At 59.8% G+C, this 16,561-nt stretch overlaps 1 protein-coding gene across 9 annotated transcripts in view; it reads left to right on the top strand.

The window, feature by feature from the left end:
• The window catches only part of KAZN (kazrin, periplakin interacting protein), a 1,010,923-nt gene that overhangs the window by 871,776 nt on the left and 122,586 nt on the right, over nt 1-16,561 (top strand). Inside the window, exon 1 of one of the 9 annotated variants that reach the window (XM_072828273.1) lies at nt 1,583-1,869. The exons of the other annotated variants lie outside the window; for them this stretch is intronic. The gene's annotated coding sequence lies outside the window, so the exon portion shown is untranslated. Of the gene's footprint in view, nt 1-1,582; nt 1,870-16,561 lie in introns of those variants that run through there. 9 annotated transcript variants of the gene reach the window in all.

Below are 16,561 nucleotides of genomic sequence, written 5' to 3'. Positions count from 1 at the left end.
AGTTGGGAGGGAGGGCCTCGGGGCCTGGAGCTGCTGGGTCGGCTCCGGGACTCAGCCCCGCCCGTGTGCCCCAGCCAGAATCCAAAGAGGCCCAACCTGGGCAGAGTCCTGGCAGGGAACTTGCAGCAGGAACAGCGTCCGTTCCCGGCCCGCACAGGGTGAGGGAACAGGCCCAGCGTGGGGAAGGGACCAAACTGCAAGATGTCACGTGGTTTCCGGGGCCAGATGCAGAGACTCACAGATCCCCGCGGGTTCCTGGCCTAGGGGGGAATTTCCTCTTAACCCCCTTCCCTGATTCCTCCTGACTGGGGAGCGGGGCTTGCAGCCTGGGGCCCGCGGTGCTCCGGGATGCCTGCCAGGGTCCGGATCCTCAGGCTCCCCCTCTCTTCTGCCTGGAGGTCCGGGGAGGGGCCCGGGACTCTGTATTTTTATCGAGTGCCCTGGGTGATTTTGATGCAAAGGTTCCATGGACCTGACTTTGAGAAGCTCTTTGTCCTCTGCCATTCTGGCGTTGGGTTAATGTTAGAGCAAACGAGGAGGCCCCGTAGTCCGCTTTACCCCCTGCGTCCCGACCTGATCCTTAGCAGCGCGTCTCCCTTTCCAGGCAAGCCCCCCTCCCGCCTCCTGCCTGGGCACACGCATTCTCCGGATCCATTAGAAGGGGAGGCCTATGCCTGGCTGTCTTGTGCACCCTCAAGAGTGCCCAGGGGTGAGAGAGCAACTGAGCAAGGCTCTGTCTTTGCCCAGATCCACCTACCGCACACCCCACGCTACCACCAGCATGCCCGGGCCTTTCCCTCAGCCACTGTCCTATAAACCCTGAGCACCTGGGGGGAGCCAGGCACTGGGCAGGGCGCGGAGCAGATGGCGGGGATGCTCGGGGGAGCACTCTTGGCCTGTGGTTGGTTCCTCCCAAGCCGGCTGCTGGGGCCTGCCCCGCCGGCCCAGGTCGCACACCCTCCCTGCCCCCCACCTGGATCGTCGTATACGCGGCCGCCGTGTTCCGTCGTGCTTCCCCGGATCTGAGTCCCGGGGGTCAGGGGACTCAAATATAGATTCTGAGGCCGCCTCCAAGGTGGACTCAGTAGGTCCAGAGTGGAGTTCAGACCTTGCACTTTTTTTTTTTTCCAGTAAAATCTGCATAACAGAAAACTGACCATTTTAGCCATTTTTAGGTGTGCAGTCCAGTGGCATTACATGCATTCACGGCACGTGCAACCATCACCACCATCCGTCTCCAGCACGGTGGCACCGCCCCATCCTGTGCCTGTACCCGCCGAGCAATGACTCCCCGCCCCAGCCCCTGGGGACCCGCCGTCCTGCTTTGTGTTTATGCGTTTGCCTAATGTGGGTACTTGATACAGTAGCCACAGGACCCTGCACTCCTCCCAGTCTCCCGACAGACTATCCATCCCTGTCCCCACGCTGGGGGTCCGGGAGCCACTTGCGGAGATCCCCCGTCCCCGGGACTTTGGCTCCAGTGTTCTTTCGATGCCTTCCCTGAAACCATGACCACCTCACACGTGTTCTGGGAAGCCCTGGGGAAGAAATAAATTCAGTCACCTTTGCTCTGTGATTAAGTCCAGTACATTGTTCACACTCTGCCACCGTGATTCGTGAACCATACCTTTTTGTGTGTGGTTGGTTTTGTGTGGTGTCGCTTCCTTTGAAGGGGAATTGCTGGGGCTTTTACGAGTTTGTTTTCCACAGCATGTTTGTGATTATGAAGCTGACTGCTAAGGACTGCTCCTTGCCCTGGGGAATCTAGCACCGGCAGCCGACCAGAAGGAAGGAGAACCATCCTCTGGGGCTCTGGGGCAGACGAGGCTGCTGCCCCTGCCAAACTGGAGCCCCTCCTCCCCCCGGCAGGTACAGGGGGTCTTCAGGTGTGGGGTGGGAATGTCACTCTTGTGGCATCTTTTCTTTCTCTTGCACGCTGGGAGAGATAGGGGAGGAACCCCTTCTTTATAGAAGGGAAAACAGAAGCAAGTGCAATAGGATCTCTCCAGGCCAGAGCAGTTTGATAACTCTTTGCAAAGAGGGAAGCGTCCTAGGTCTATATGTCTGTCCCATAGGGTAGCCACTGGATTTGAAACGTAGCTGGTATGACTTAGGAACTGAATTTAAAATTTTACCTCGTTGAAAAAGGCTCCATCCATGTGGCTAGTGGCTACTAGGTGGTGGGTGGGTGGTGCAGGTGGCCCTGAGTTAGGGTAGGAGGTGTTCCTGTGGCCCTGGCACAGCTCACTAAGCCTGAGAAATGCATTTTCCCACTGTGCTGCTCTGAGGCCGCCCTGCTTGCTCCTCCGTCCGGCCCCTGGACCGCCTGAGTCGGGATCCCTCGGAGCTTATTGTGGTTTCTAAGCTCCTGGGCCCCCTCGCAGACCTGGACAGCCCAGAACCTGGGGATGGGCCCACCAATCTGCGTTGGAAACAAGTTCCCTCCAACGTGACTCTGACCCTCTCTGAAGGGTGAGGACCAGGCCTCCAGCATCTTCCATCTTGACTTCCATGGGTCTTCCCAGCCCCCAGTGACCCATCAGCACCCACGTGCCTTTGCCCCTTCCCCACCCCCCTATTCCCCCCCTCCCCCACCATAACCACGTGCTCCAGGCCCCGGGGTCCTCGAGATAAGGTGCCAGGACCAGTGACATCAGCCTCACCTGAGAACTTGTTAGTGATGCAAATTCTCAGCCCAGCCCCGAGCTGCAGAATCAGAAACTGCAGAAACTGTGGGCCTTACCTGGCCGCCTGGGGGGATACTGATGCGGATACGGGACTGCTCTAGGAGGCCCCTGCTACCTAAATCTCCCCCCCAAGCCCCCGTTCCGTCCTCCCTTCCCTCGCCTGCCCCATCACCTCCCTCTGTACCGAGTCCCACTTTCTCACCGACTGCCCAGAGCTGCCAAGACCTTTCTAAACCCAAAGACCACAGGGTGTGTGGCCACATGATGCGTCTGTCTTTGGGGGTCCTGGCCCTCCCCGAGGGGTGGCCTTAATGGAGACATCCCAGGGGAGGCCAGCAGAGCAGCGGCGTGCCCGTCCCCCGGTGTCCCAGGTGGTGGCCCCTGCTCACCCTGGGCCAGAATCTCAGAAGAGCAGAGAACCAGATGGGCCCATTTCCCAGGGGGTGCCTGGGACCCCTCTTGGGGACGGGGCTGTGAGCTCCTCCCAACCCCGTGTCCAGGGGCTCAGAGGAGGTGGGCACAGCTCACAGCCGTGCTCAGCAGACAGCGCGGATGCGCTTCACCTCCTCCCGGGGTGCAGAGAGAGCAGGGGGGGTGGGGGCCAGAACGTTCTCCTGGCCATGCTGCTCACCCGCTGTGGGACCCCCCTTCCTCAGCACACGCACGCCTACGCCTCCGTTTCCCTGTTTCATGAAATGCGATTCATGCACCCCCCGCAGTCTTGTCCCTCTGGGATGCTGGTGGGGGCAGCCCTGTGCCTCAGGTGACCAACTCATCCTGGGTTGCCAGAACTTTCCTGGTTTCAGTGCTGGAAGTCCCACACCATGACACCCCCACCACCACCAGGCCCCGGGCAAACCCGGGCAGTCGGTACTCCCTCGGCACCCCAGCGGGTCCTGGGACACTCAGCCGTGCCGGCCACGCACAGCTGTTGCTGCTGTATGGCAAGCGACCCCCGCACCCCAGCCCTGCACCCCCGGCAATAAGGCGTCACCTGCCTGGCCTCTGACCCGTCTACCTTCACTGGTCTTCTGGCCCTGCTCTCTCCCAGTTCATCCACATCTCTGGACTGATGGTCAGGCTGGTCGGGCTGACCCACAACTCAGATTCCAACTGAGCACCTTTTTAAAATCACATCTGCTGGTTTTTTTTAATTTTTATTTTTTGCTTAATTACTCCCTGGATAAATGTCATCTGATGGACGGGGTACGTGGGGCTGACAGGTTCCTACCGCCGGGGTGCTTGCACTCCAGACAAGGGTTTTCCTGTCTAGCACCCTTAACCTGACCCAGAAGGATGGGCTCCCTCAGCCTCACCCCGGATCTGCCAAGGCTCATCCACTGGCAGGTGTGCAGTACCCGCTCCGGCCTGGGTTTCGTGCTGGGGACCACGGACATCTTGACGACCTGCCTCTGGCTCCTGCTGAGGAGCTCAGCGTCTCCTCACTGTCCGCCGAGCCAGCCAGCTCACCACTCCCACCCGTCACCTTCTCCTTATTCTGTCCCCACCCCACACTGGCTCCAGCTGGCACCCTGTCCCGGGCCCCTGGCCCTTCTGCAAAGCCTTTCTCGTGGACGCCGCTGCCTCTGCTTAGCCCTTGCATTGCCACGGGCATTTGTCATCTGGAGCACAGCGTGGCTGTGACCAAGTCCTGCGTGAACATTTCTTGAGTGTCACCCAGGGCTCTCCTCCAAACTGGGACCTGTGAGGGGGCAGGGACCCCCATATAGGGCGCCTACACATCTGTCTCCCACCGTCTTCATCCGGAGCCCAGAGCAGGGCTCCAGGAAATGCTCCGACTGGGAGCAAACACGTGGACGTGGACGTTTGAGCTGCAGGACCTTAGCAGAAATCCAGTCTGGCCTCACCTGGCAGGTGGGGCGGCACCAGGAGAACACCTAACGGCCCCACCAGCAATTGTCTGGGTTTTGAGGGGGTCAGTAAATATATCCCTCTTCTCTTCTGGAATTGGGGGGCGGCGGGAAGATCGAGGCACCAAAAGGACAGGGCTAGAGTGTGACTTGGGTTGTGCCCCGTGGGCTCCTTGCCCTGTACCCCTGCCCCGGGCTTCGTTCTCACTCCGCCTGGGTCTGAGATGTGACATCATGGGTCCGTTTGTCTTCCCGGCTGCGCTGGTCCTCTGCGTCCGCGGGCCACTGTGTCTCCATAAACAAGTGTTTCAGTTTGTGTTTCAGTCTCCAGAGTCGTCGAGCGCGGTAAAGGCCCCGCCGTTCCTTTCTTCGTTTGTCCTGCAAATATTTGTGGTGCCCCTGCCTGGATCAGAATCCTGCTTAAGGGTCACGGCTGTGATCGTACGTAAAACACAGGCCTGCCCCAGACACAGCCCGCCCCGCTTGCTTGAAGTCAAGGATATTTTCAGAGGACGAGACACTGAAAACACAGAAAGGGTTTTCAGTGTCATTGAAAATTTCCTAAAAGGCCTTTCTGCCTCCCTGCTTCGGGGACATGGAGCCTGGGTGACCCCTTTTTTGGAACCAGGCTTCTGCAGACCCTTTGGGGTTTTACCTCAGAGCAGCCTGAGCTCGTGGCCGCACAGCTTCCCCTGCTTGGGTTCAAGAAAGTAAGAATCCGTTGCATTGCTGAGGCTTTTCATCGTTTGCTTCTTTGTCCTCAAACCTAAACCAGAGTTCTGGTTAGCTGGGCACTTGAGCTAGCGGGGCCCTGTTAGGAGAGGTTCGGCGGGCTTCTCCCCTCTCTCTGCTCCTCCCCCCTGCTCGTCCCCTCTCTCTCTCTCTCTGTTTCCCTCCAATGAATAAGTAAAATTTTTTAAAAAGAGAGCAGAGGTTTGGCTGTGTGTTTGAGCAGTTGCTGGGGTGTTTGAATGACCCAGAGCGCCGCTTCCCTGTCTTCAGCCTCAGGGACCTCCCCAAAGCCATGCGTCCCTGTGTGACTGCCCCTCCAAGGTGACTGGGCCTCTGTCTGCGGCCAACCCCGACGACCTCTGGGGCAGAGCCCTGCCCTCCTGCTGTCCCGAACGAGCTCTGCCTTCCTGCTTCCCCGGTCCTCTTCCCTGGGTCCTTTTCGGAGACTTGCTGTTTGCCAGGTCGATGACCCAGTGTCCTGAGCAGCTGGGTGCATAAAGGGCCTCCTGCTTCTCTTCCGTCCCCCACGTCCCTGTGAGGTCTGACGTCACCTGTGAACACTCAGGTGAGAACCATGCAGGGGAACCTGCTCCAGGGACGACTCCCTGGCAGGATGGCCTACGTTAAACAGCCCGAATAAATTAGGTCCATGAATCACCCCCATTTTACAGATGACGTAACTGAGGCACCGGGAAGTGGAGAAACCTGGCCCAGGCCTTGGAGCCAGGAAGCAGAGAGAAAAATAAGATTCAACCCAGGGTCCAGCTGGAGCCCCACCTGGAGCCCCACCTGGAGCCCGCAGTTGCCGTTTGCCCTCCTGTCCCCGCTGCTGTGTACTCTGCGGGGTCTCCTGTACCCGTCCTCAGCTGTGCATGGCACTGTCTGAAGTGAGCAGTGACACAGGGCCTGATCCCTTCAAAGGCCAGGCCCCAGCCCTGGTAGGTCGCTCCCCGTGGGTGCCTCCCTCGGCCGGGCCAGGCCCTTAGGAAGTGGGAGGGTCGTGGGGCAGCTCAGCAAACTCCAGCCAGAGGCTCAGGTGTGGTGAGCCCTGTACAAGCCTCCCTGACAGCTGGTCGCCTCTCGGGGCTGTGGGTCTTGCTGCTCTTGGCTGTAACACGTTAAAGATAACAGGTCGTGTTTCCCGTTGCCCCTGATGAGGCAGGGAGGCGTGATCGCCATCATTCAGACGGGCTTCTGAGGCTCAGAGGAAACCATTAAGGAAAAAATCAACTTTGTGTTGCTTGCACTTCTTACTGTCCTACCACTTGCACAGAGAGCCATGTAGCTGCAAACCTTTTGAGTTGCAAATAATAGAAACACAACTGAAGCCAACTCCCGCAAAGGGAAATCGGTAGCTCCACGTAACAGATAGTCGGAGGTAAGCTAGCTTCAGGCATAGCTGCATCCAGGTGCTCACATGCTATCATCTCGCAGCTCTCCACTCATCTGTTTGGCCTTTATCCTTTCTGGTGGTAAAAAGGACCCCCTAACAAGTCGAAGTCACACTAACCTTTCTGGGGTTCCAGTGCAGAAAGTCTTTCACTCCCAATATTTCCAGAAATCCCAGGACTGATTATCATTGGCTGAGCTTTAACCATGTGACAGCTCCGAGCCAATCACCTGGTCCAGTAGCATAGAATGCACTGACTGGCCAGGCCCGGGTCTGCACTGACTGGCCAGGCCCGGGTCTGCGGCCTGCCCTGGAGTCAGTTGGGGTGGGGGTTGGGAGCCCCCCGTGAAGCCCACAAGCTGAGAGTGGGGTGTCAGCCAACGGAAGGTCAGGGAGGGCGGCCTGGGAATGGAAGCCCAGTGGCGGGTGCCGGTCTGGCCCCTGCAGAGTGTGAGCTGATTCCTTCAGCAGGTGTGTGTCTGTGCCCGTCGCTAGGTGCCATGAGGGTGAAAGGAAGAGCCTTGGATGTGGATCCTGTCAGTTAAGGATTTTGCGGGTTTTCTTGAGCAGCTGCTATGGGCCAGGCCGCTGTTCTACACCCTGCGGAGGAGCTCAGGCTTCTCTTCTATTTATCATTCATTCTCTCTCCCTCTCTCTAAGGGCCAGCTCTCAGCTTCCTTGTCCGTCTCCCAATCATACGTAATCATGGCCCCTCCTTTTTCTCTCTTCCCTCCCTCTCTGTGTACCTCTTTTGTCACACCTGCTCCAGGTGGGCTTTGAGAAGGATCTGCTGGCCTCCTGCGCCTGGGCCTGGACGGGGGTTGGTGTGAGCACGCTCCCGCCCCTGCCCCTGTGGGCGTGCTCCATGCTCCCGTGGGGGCCTGCATGAGTGCATGATGTGTGATGTCCCCATTGCCAGCCTCTTGCCCCTTCCCCGGTGTTGCTCAACTCACTGAGGTCAGTGGCAGCAGCTGGTCCCGGGCACTCCAGATGGCATCTGGTTCTCTCACCCTCTCCATCGAGGGTCAGGTTCTCCAGGCTGCACGTGAAGCTTGGCCATGTCCCTGGAAAGCACTGATTGATCCCCCCCAGAGATGACCTGAATCCACACCCCACAGACAGATGCCAGCTTCTCACAGCAGGGTGGGGTGGGCAGCCGGAAGCTTGGGATTTAGAGGAAAGGGTGGTTGGCTTGCCTCTGACTGGCATTGCTCAGGCTGGAGCGTGAGGTCCCCAACTGACACAAGGACTGGACCCGGGGCTCCGCGTGTGGGGACACGGGAGGCGTGTGCCAAGTGCTTGGGGCCCCGAGGCCACACTTCCAACCGGGGGGACCTAGAGCAATCTCCTTAAGCCCTGTGAGCCTCGGTTTCTTCATCCGTGAATCGGGGATGTAGAGGTTTCGTGACGGTTAAACGAGATGGTTTATGCACGGTGTTCGGCTTGGGCCTCGGCCCAGAGTAGGTGCTCGTAAATATCCTTTGTGTGAGTTTGATACCAAAATGGGTGCTGGAGAGATACAGGCTCCCCGGCCAGACGCCCACATCGCCCAAGTTCAGGGTCAGTGATCAGTGGGAGACACAGGGTGAGGTCCTGGCCGGGGAGAATTTTCGGAGGTAGCATCTGCCGGGGGGACACGTGTCTGGCAGCAGCTTGTCAGAGACTGACGAACTGTGGGAAGCCCCCATCAGGGGCTCTTGAAGAAGCTGCTTTATTTTTCGGAGCCTCAGCTTCCTCATCCTGTAATGGAAGTGAGGAGCCCACCCTGCACAGCCTGACGGACAGTAGGTCCCTACTAAGTAAAGCCACTGCCATATAATAAACCATCTCAAATGGGTTGCAAATAATAAAACGTTTATTGAGCCTGGACTTGGCATTGGTGGTATCGGAAGCGTCTTCCCGCGGGGTCGGGTGGGGGTAGGTTAGTGTGCGCCCCCGGGCACTCTGCTGCCTGGTGGGACTCGGAGAGTCTTGGCTGTGACTGAGCTTTGAGCCTTGTTGTCCATGGCACGTGGTCGGATCAGGACGCTGTGCTGAGCGGTGATGACGGGAGGTATGTGCAGGCCACAGGCCGGGCGTGAACCCCGTAGTCCGAGGGGATGTGAGTTGGCCGTGGGGAGGTGCTCTGGGGCTTGATCCCCTTCGCAGCCTCAGGAACGGCAGGTTGCAGTGACAGTCACTGAGCCTTCGCCCAGCCCTGCATCCCGCGGGAGGGCCCTGCACCTGCTGCAGCGTGTCCCACCAGCGATGCTCTGGTGCTTCAGGTGAGAGAAGGTGCTCCGCTCAAAGCACTGCAGCTTGTTGGACGGACGCCGCAGGCAACCTCGAGAAGCCCAAGGCTGGCCACGTGGGGTCCGGCCACGAACCCTGGGAGCCTGGGGCAGTGCCCTCTCTCCCCAGCGCGCCCCCCTACCCTTTCCACCCAAGAACTCTCCGCAGCTGCCTTCCCGGCCTTGCTGCTCTGCCCCTTGGCCGGGTTCTTGCAGTCCCGTCAGTGCCTGGGAGAGGGAACCTGACTGGTCCCTGCCAGTGGTTCGGCAGACCCTGGATCAGGTGACTGTCCTGGCCCAGCTGCATCTGTACAGGTGGCGGGGTCCCTGGCCTGTGTAGCTGCGTCCTTCCAGATTGTGGGCAAGTAGGTAACTTCAAGAATTTGGGGCAAGGACGACACATTAACTGCTTCTGTCCGGTCGAGGTGCTCCCCCTGAGCTTAAATGCCTCCCAGGATTGGGAACTCACTTCCTTTCCAGGCAACCCCTACAGTGTTGGCTCGGTTTTAAGCATTCACCTTCATAGGGAGCCCCGAGTCGATCTCATCGTAGCATCCACCTGTTGGCCCGCATCCTACCAGGTGAAGATCTTCCACACTAAGTCTGTTTCGTTGACACGAGACAACAGCCGCCATGGCACAGGATCCCATACACCTCCCTGCACCCCAGCTTCATCCCCCTCCCCCCATCTCTCTACCCAGTCAGGACAGAGCGGATTGTGCTAGGGGCAGGGGGTGGGCAGGACATCTTGCCTTGATCCCCGGCCTGACCAACCTCACCTCTCTCCTCCCCCTCCGGGCACCCTTTCTGGCAGTAGGTGAGAGCCGGTGGTGCCAGAAGCACCCCTTGCTCGTCTAGCAGTGTCCCCTCACCGAGCTGTGTGTTCCGTCTCTCCTGTTTGTCGAAGGGGACTCAGCAGGGTCCTGAAGACATGAGCAGCACCCCCTGGGAGCAAGGCGGCGGGGAGGCAGCTAGAAGCTCCACAGGATGCTGTTAGGACAGGTGGGGCCGGGGCTGTGCACTTAGTACACCATTCTTTCCCCTTTTCTGCATTCCCTCTTTCCCCGCCCTGCACCACCCCCCACCCCACCCCCCCTTGCTGCAGCTCCTGGTTCAAAAGGAACCAAAACCTAAGCAGTGACAAGTTCACATACGTCTTTTGGGGCCCCGTAGGCAGCATCCGTGGCCAAATAAACAGCCACTTGGCAAGAGGGTCCTGTGAACGTTTTCAGGCAGCCGAGGGATTACAGAAAGGGGAGGACAAAGGTGGAGGAGGAAAACAATACTTGCGGGCCAGGTGACAAAGGAGATTGAGTTTCTGCCTGGAAATGTTTGAGTCAGCTGCCTACCTGCCAGGCCAGGCCGGGCCAGCCCAGGGTAGGGGTCTGGTTGTCCCCCTCCTTCCCCCCAAAGGAGCTTTTTGCAGGTGTGCACACAGAGAAAAAAAAAATGCTCATTTGGAAGGAGATTTACAGCTTTCTCTGGGGATCAGGGGCACAATTTCCTGGGCACTGGGGGGTTATCCCGGGTTATTTTTCACAAGTACTGAAAGGATCTTAGCTGAACACCCCTCTGGCCTTGCTCCTGGCCGTTGCTGGAAGCCGTGCTGACCTAACCGCTAACCTGCAAAGGCACCGGAGGGGTGCTGTCCCCCTGTCCCTGGGCCTCTTGGGTTTGAGCTTCATCGTCCAGGGCCTTTGGCTGAAGAATAACCAGAGCTTGCGTTTGATTTTTTTTTTGTTTAGTTTTGTTTTGTTTTTGATTCCTGGAATGTCCGCAGCTATGTGCCATCCACCCCTGACGGGGTGACCTCACTGGCCTGGCTGGTGACCAGCCTGCAGTTCCAGGGGGAGATGGCAGCGTGCCCACAGGACACGGGGCTTTTTCTTATTACAAGTCAGTTACAATGCGAACACCTGCTCCTCGTTAGGACTCTGCATTTGGCCTACTTTCTGCCGCTTTGTCCGACCGTGGACGCACAACCCGTGGCCTGTGTGTTTGGTTTTGTTGAACACCCCCCACCCCACCAGTTCGCTTCACCCCAGCGGCACGTGCCCTCCTTCATGCGGCTGTGAGCCATCAGACCATTTCAGATGTGTCAGCAAGGGGGTCCCAACCCGAGGCCTTGGACATTCCAGGTTTGGAGTTTGTGGAGTCGAAAGAGAAAAGATCTAGAAGTTCAGCTCAAGGGAGTAGGGCGGGAGGAGGCTGGCTTGGACTGCGATACACGGACCAACAGAAAGCCGTTGGCCCGCCCCAGGCCGCTCACGGCCAGGGTCTCTGCTCCAGCTTCCCATCGTTGCTCCATTGGGGCCGCACACGGGGTCCGCAGCAGCCGAACCTAGAACCCGCTGTTCTTCAGTTGGTGCCGTTGTCTCCCTGGTGCCGGGAGGCAGGGGAGGGTGCAGAAGAGAGACTTCAAGGAAAAGCACGTTTGGTCTTGAAAGCACCTCCGGCCAAGAGGGCGCAGGGCTGTGCGGCGAGGGATGGGGAGAGGGCAGCCCTGGCCTCCGGCATCCCCGGGCCCCAGCTCCGCGGGCCCCTGACCGTGAGCTGCTGGGACACATAACACATGCCTCCTGCCGGGAGGTGCTCCGGAAAGACCTGGAAGGATGCTGGTCCGTTCAAGATCCCCCTGTCCGGGTTGGCAGGCTTGTTTGTATTCCTCCAGGGAAAGCAGCCTGGGGGCCGGTCACCGTGGGTGAGAATTTCCGCATCGTCTCTTTGTCCTCCTGCTTCTTTTAAGTGGTGCCAAGGCGCGGTCATGTGTGCCGTCGAGCTGGGTGTGAGCCGTGCGTGCGTGTGCGAGCCCGTGTGCGAGCGTGTGGGGGACGGGGATGGGAGGTGGGGCGCCGTGGGGTTTTTTTTTCAATTTACATTTTTCGAATAGTTTCCTCCTCTGCTCTCCCAAGAGGCGGCATATGGAGTGGAGTAAGCATTTGACCTTTGTGAAATGTTGGTGGAGTGGGCCAGACGGACGGGGGGGACGTCGGGTGACACGCTGGTGGCCGCTCAGAGCAGGGTTCAGGTCACATCTCTTTCTCTCTCGGTTAATAAGCGAGAAAGCGGGGGTGGTGGGCGGCAAAGACAGGGGCTTCCCGTGCCCCCTTCCCGTGGGCTTCCAGCCTCGGATCGCGTGGGCTGCGCGGCCCGGCTGCTCTGGAGACCTCCCCGCAGAGAACGTTCTAGCAGGGTCAGGAGTTTCCAGGAGACGCCCCTGGGGACCCAGGACCAGGCTGCCAGGCAGGGGCTGGTCTCAGAACCAGAAGGCGGTGGCTCCCACGGGGGGGGGGGGGGGGGGGGGGGGGGGAACTGGCAGGAAAGCCGCTGTGTCAGCCCGGCCGAGCCCTGTTCCGTGCGCAGCCACGGCCCCCGGACGGTGGCTCATTTCCTCCTCGCAGCGCCCCGGGAGAGAGGGGCTCCCGTTGCTCCAATTTACAGATGAGGGAGGCACAGGGAGGCTACGGAGACGCTGGGACTCAAGCCCCGACGGCCTCGCCCCTGCCACGTTTCCGCATGTCGCATGTCAGCGGAGGTGCTCAGCAAGCATCTGGCAGAAACGGGAAGACCGATACGCAGGTTCTATGTTGGGGCCGAGTTCTCCTGCGGGGGAGAGAAGCTCAGTAGCTCATTAGGGGCCTGAGGTGACCCTCCTGCCCCCTCGCCCCCCCCCAAAAAAAAATTCCCCACCTTTTTCTGCCTGGATTCTGTTTGGTTGACAGCCCACGCTGCTGAAGCTCCCCAAGCAAAGTGTTTTTCTAATCAATTTTGTTCACTTTTAGCTCTGAAGGGTGTAGCCTGATGGGAGGAGGGACATGACCGCGGGGGCCCCTGTTGGTCCTCACCCTGAAGTCCAGGAATCCGCTACCACCAAGGTCTCCGGAGACAGGATGGACCACTCTGGGATCGTGGGCTCCCTCCCTCAGCCCTTCAGACAGAGGCTAGGAGGACAGGATGCACAGAGCAGCCCCGAGAGGCAAGGTTGTCCCGCCCCCTCCCAGAGCCTGCAGGGGTGGGGAGGGAGCCGGGCCCAGGCCTCACGCACCCTGCGCTCCCCGGATGAACGCTGGGGCGAGCAGCTGTTCCCTGGGCCTGGGTCACTGCCCTTAATGAGGACAGTAGGGAAGAAGCAGTTAGAAGTGCCGCATGAGCTCCGCAGGATCAGGCCGCTGCACGGCCTTGTTCGTGAGAAAACACCACCTGGTCCGGGCCGGAGGCCTCCATCCCGCCTCGCTAGCTGCTGGGCAGCCTGGGCGTGCTTTCTGGGTTATGCTTGTCAGGATTTGGGGCTGGGGGCCCTGGGACACGTCAGAGAATAAAATCCTGGGAAGACGTATGGCAGGGGGAAGCCAGGTGGCCCCGTGACAGTGGCCCACCCCTCGCCAGGTATGGGCCCGGGGCAGGCCCTTCAGCGCCCTCGTCGGAGACGCGGGCATCGCACCACCCTCTGAGGCTGCTGGGAGGTCGCACCAGACCTGTGTCCCCGCAAGGCTGAGCGCCCTGCCCGACCTCCCAGCTGCGGCTGTTCGAGGTTCGAGGCCGGCCGCGCTGGACCCAGTAGGGTCTCCTGGGAACCCGTCCCCCGTGGCTTAGGCCTGCTCTTTCTCAGTCCAAGGTAATTTTTCAATTAACTCGATTGGCTGGAACCCGGGGCGCCCTTGGAGTGTGGGAAACCGGCCGAGGCCGGAAGGGCCCTCCCCTCTGCCCCTATGGCTGCCCGGGGCCTGGTTTCCAGAGGGAGGATCCAATTTCACATTAGGACACCAGGATGTGATCCCAGTGCCCCTCTGAAAAATCCCAGATGGCGCCTTCTGGAAGCCCCAGCGGGCTCCACGCCGGCGGCCCGCCTGCCCTCCTGCGCGCCCCCCAGCCCTGCGGCTCCGCCTGGCCCCGGCTCCAGCGTGAGAGCCGCGACCCGTGCTCGTTGCTGACTTTACTGCTAGACCACTTAGAGGCGGCCCTCCCAGCGTTCATGAGCGAAACATTTAAAGTACGTGGAGCATATTTTATTTCTTCCTGGAGCAGCTGCTCAGTTGGGCCGGAGAGTCCTCGGGAGCGCGTTCCCCGGGCTGCCCTGCTGCGCTGCAGGTTCCCCGGCCGCCCCCCCCCCCCCCCCCGCCGTGATGCCCTCCCCTCTCCCACCGCCTCCGGGGGGCCAGCCCTCCTCCGGGGGGGCCTCAGAGCAGGGGCTTCGGCCGTGCCAGGCCCCTTCTCCAGCTTTTTTCCCCATCACCCACGAACGTCACGGCAGCACCAGGAGATGCGCCCTCTTTCTGTGTGGGTTCCCGCGTGAGAACAGAGACGCGGCCTGCAGGTCACACAGGCGAGAAAGGCCAGAGCCAGGACGTGGTCCTGCTCTTCGCTGTCGCTGCCGCCCTGTCGTGGGCGAGCACGCTGGGAGACAGAGGTCGTGGCCTAGCAGACACGCCGGCCTCAGTTCGCCTTCCGCGGCCGCCTTTGGGACGGGGGCCTGCAGGTTCACCACACGTTCAGGCCACCGTCTGGACCTTGGTTTAAATTCTTCTGAAAGCCCGGATCTGGTTGCAATAAGGACCCGAAGATGCAGGGATCCCCGAGCCTCCACCCTTGTGTGGAGGCGACGCTTGGGAGAGCCATCGGCTGGGCCCCCGTCGCCCACCTCTCGTCTCTGCCTAATTGTTTACATCTGTGGGGCCCGCGGCCTGCCTGGCGCATTTCCATGCCTTTAACCCCTGCGCCGATGTCCGAGGCTGGCCGAGCAGAATATTCCAGCCGAAGCGTGTTTCCGGTTTGGTTTCCAGGCCATAGTGGCCAGTGGCCTCACAGTCAAGGTTGTGGATTCCAGGCCCCGTCCCCTGGGCCTCACTTTGTGTATAAACTGCTGGAGATAGAAATGCTTTTCTTCTCCCAGTTGTAGGAAGGAGCTCTTCCCACTGGGAGCTTCCCCCGGAAAACCCGCTCTCCGACCCGTGGCACAGGCAGCGTCCATCTGCCCGGTGCCTCCTGCTAATGGGTGGACAAGGACACGGAGGCAGGTGTTTTGCTGCTGACTCGCACTCAGGGGCAGGAAAGAAAGCTGGAGCAGTCCAAGGCCTCACTCAAGTTGATTCCACCCCATTTGCTGTGAGCTTTGTGCTCATTGCACGCTGGGCTGTGTCCTGAGCTGGTGGGTGTAACCAATACCACGCCCTCCCCTTTATGTTTTGGGTTTTTTTTTTTTTTTTCTTTTTTCCCCTGGAGGTGGTGAAGAGAGAGGAGGGGTGAGAGGCGAGAGTCACGCATGGTGAGGGGGAGAGGGAAAGAGGCCACGCCACGGAGCGTTGGGGTCCCGTTCTGGATGTGTTCCTTTAGAAGCCAGCCCTTGAGGAGGGCGACGCTTGTTTCCAAGAGCCAAGAATGGAGGGCCCAGACGTTCTTACCGAAGTTCGAAGTCAGGCGTGATTCCTTCTAGAACTGTGCCCATTCGTCAGGCTTTTTGTTCTGGCATTTAGCTCAAGAAATATGCACAGCACGGTATTTGGGCTGGGAGCCTAGTCCAGTAGTTAGGAACACGAGCTCTGCCATCATTCAGACTCCTGGGTTGGGATCCAGCTGCACCACCGGCGCCACCTTGAACCAGCCAGTGCCTCTGCCCCGGCCTCCGTGTCCCCGCCTGTGCGACATGGGGGGCATGCTAGCCCCGCTCCCACGGGCTTGGCAAGAGAACTGGGTGGGCTGAGGCTTAGAGCCAGGCACATGGTCAGCACCCAGACGGGAGCTGGAGCCCTCCGGCGAAGGGAGGAGACCCAGCGGCTGAGGGTGGGGTTGGTGTCCACGGACCCCTCCAGGTGGGATAAAAGGAGAAAGGCTGACATGGGTGGGAGACGTCTGGATGTGGCCTTGAGGCAGGACATGAAAGTGTGTGCCTTCCGGGGTTCAAGCCAGAGGGGGACTGTTGAGTGCAGAGGCGAGCCCGGCTTGAAGTACGCACGGCGTGAGCACTCACCGGTGTTGTGCAAGGGAACCCCAGTATCCATTCTGTCCATCAGCTCAGGAAAGAGAGCGAGAGCTCGGAGCGCTTGGCATACGGCAGATGGCCTTTAAGTTTGCGGGGATGCCGGGTGCCCAGAAAACGATCCTGCACAAAAGCAGGTTCCCTGAATTCATTCCCGGGGAGATGGGATAGAAAACACAACTCCAGCTGGCTTAAGAACGAATTAGCTCACGTGCAGGGTTTTTCCTGACCTCGGGTTGGTGTGGCCCGAGACACGGCTGCTGCCTGAGTGCAGTCCATGTCGTCCGCCCTCGCCTCCCCTGGCGAGCCCGCTGCCGGCATCTCTAGGCTCATCCTCAGGCTCACCTCCGGAGAGGGATGGGTGGGCCAGACACTGGCCTTGACCGGCCTGGCTTTGGGGTCGCGTGTGTCCCTCCCGAGCCAATCACCAAGGCCAGGGTGATTCTGGGCTCTGATTGGCCAGACGGGGCCACATTTCCAGGCCTGAACCCCAGGCCCTGAGACCGGCTCTCCAGAGGGACATGGAAGCGCTGCGTCAAAAAAAAAAAAAAAAAAAAAAGACAAATGGAGAGGCAGGGGGCGCCCAGAGATGTTAGCAGACTGGAAACGTCCACGGCGCCATCCAAGAGGGGATAACG

The sequence above is a fragment of the Canis lupus genome, chromosome 5, assembly GCF_048164855.1.
Source record: "Canis lupus baileyi chromosome 5, mCanLup2.hap1, whole genome shotgun sequence".
In the NCBI taxonomy this organism is placed as follows: domain Eukaryota; kingdom Metazoa; phylum Chordata; class Mammalia; order Carnivora; family Canidae; genus Canis; species Canis lupus.
The sequence above is the reverse complement of the archived record's forward strand: the minus strand, read 5'-3'. Positions and strand labels throughout refer to the sequence as shown.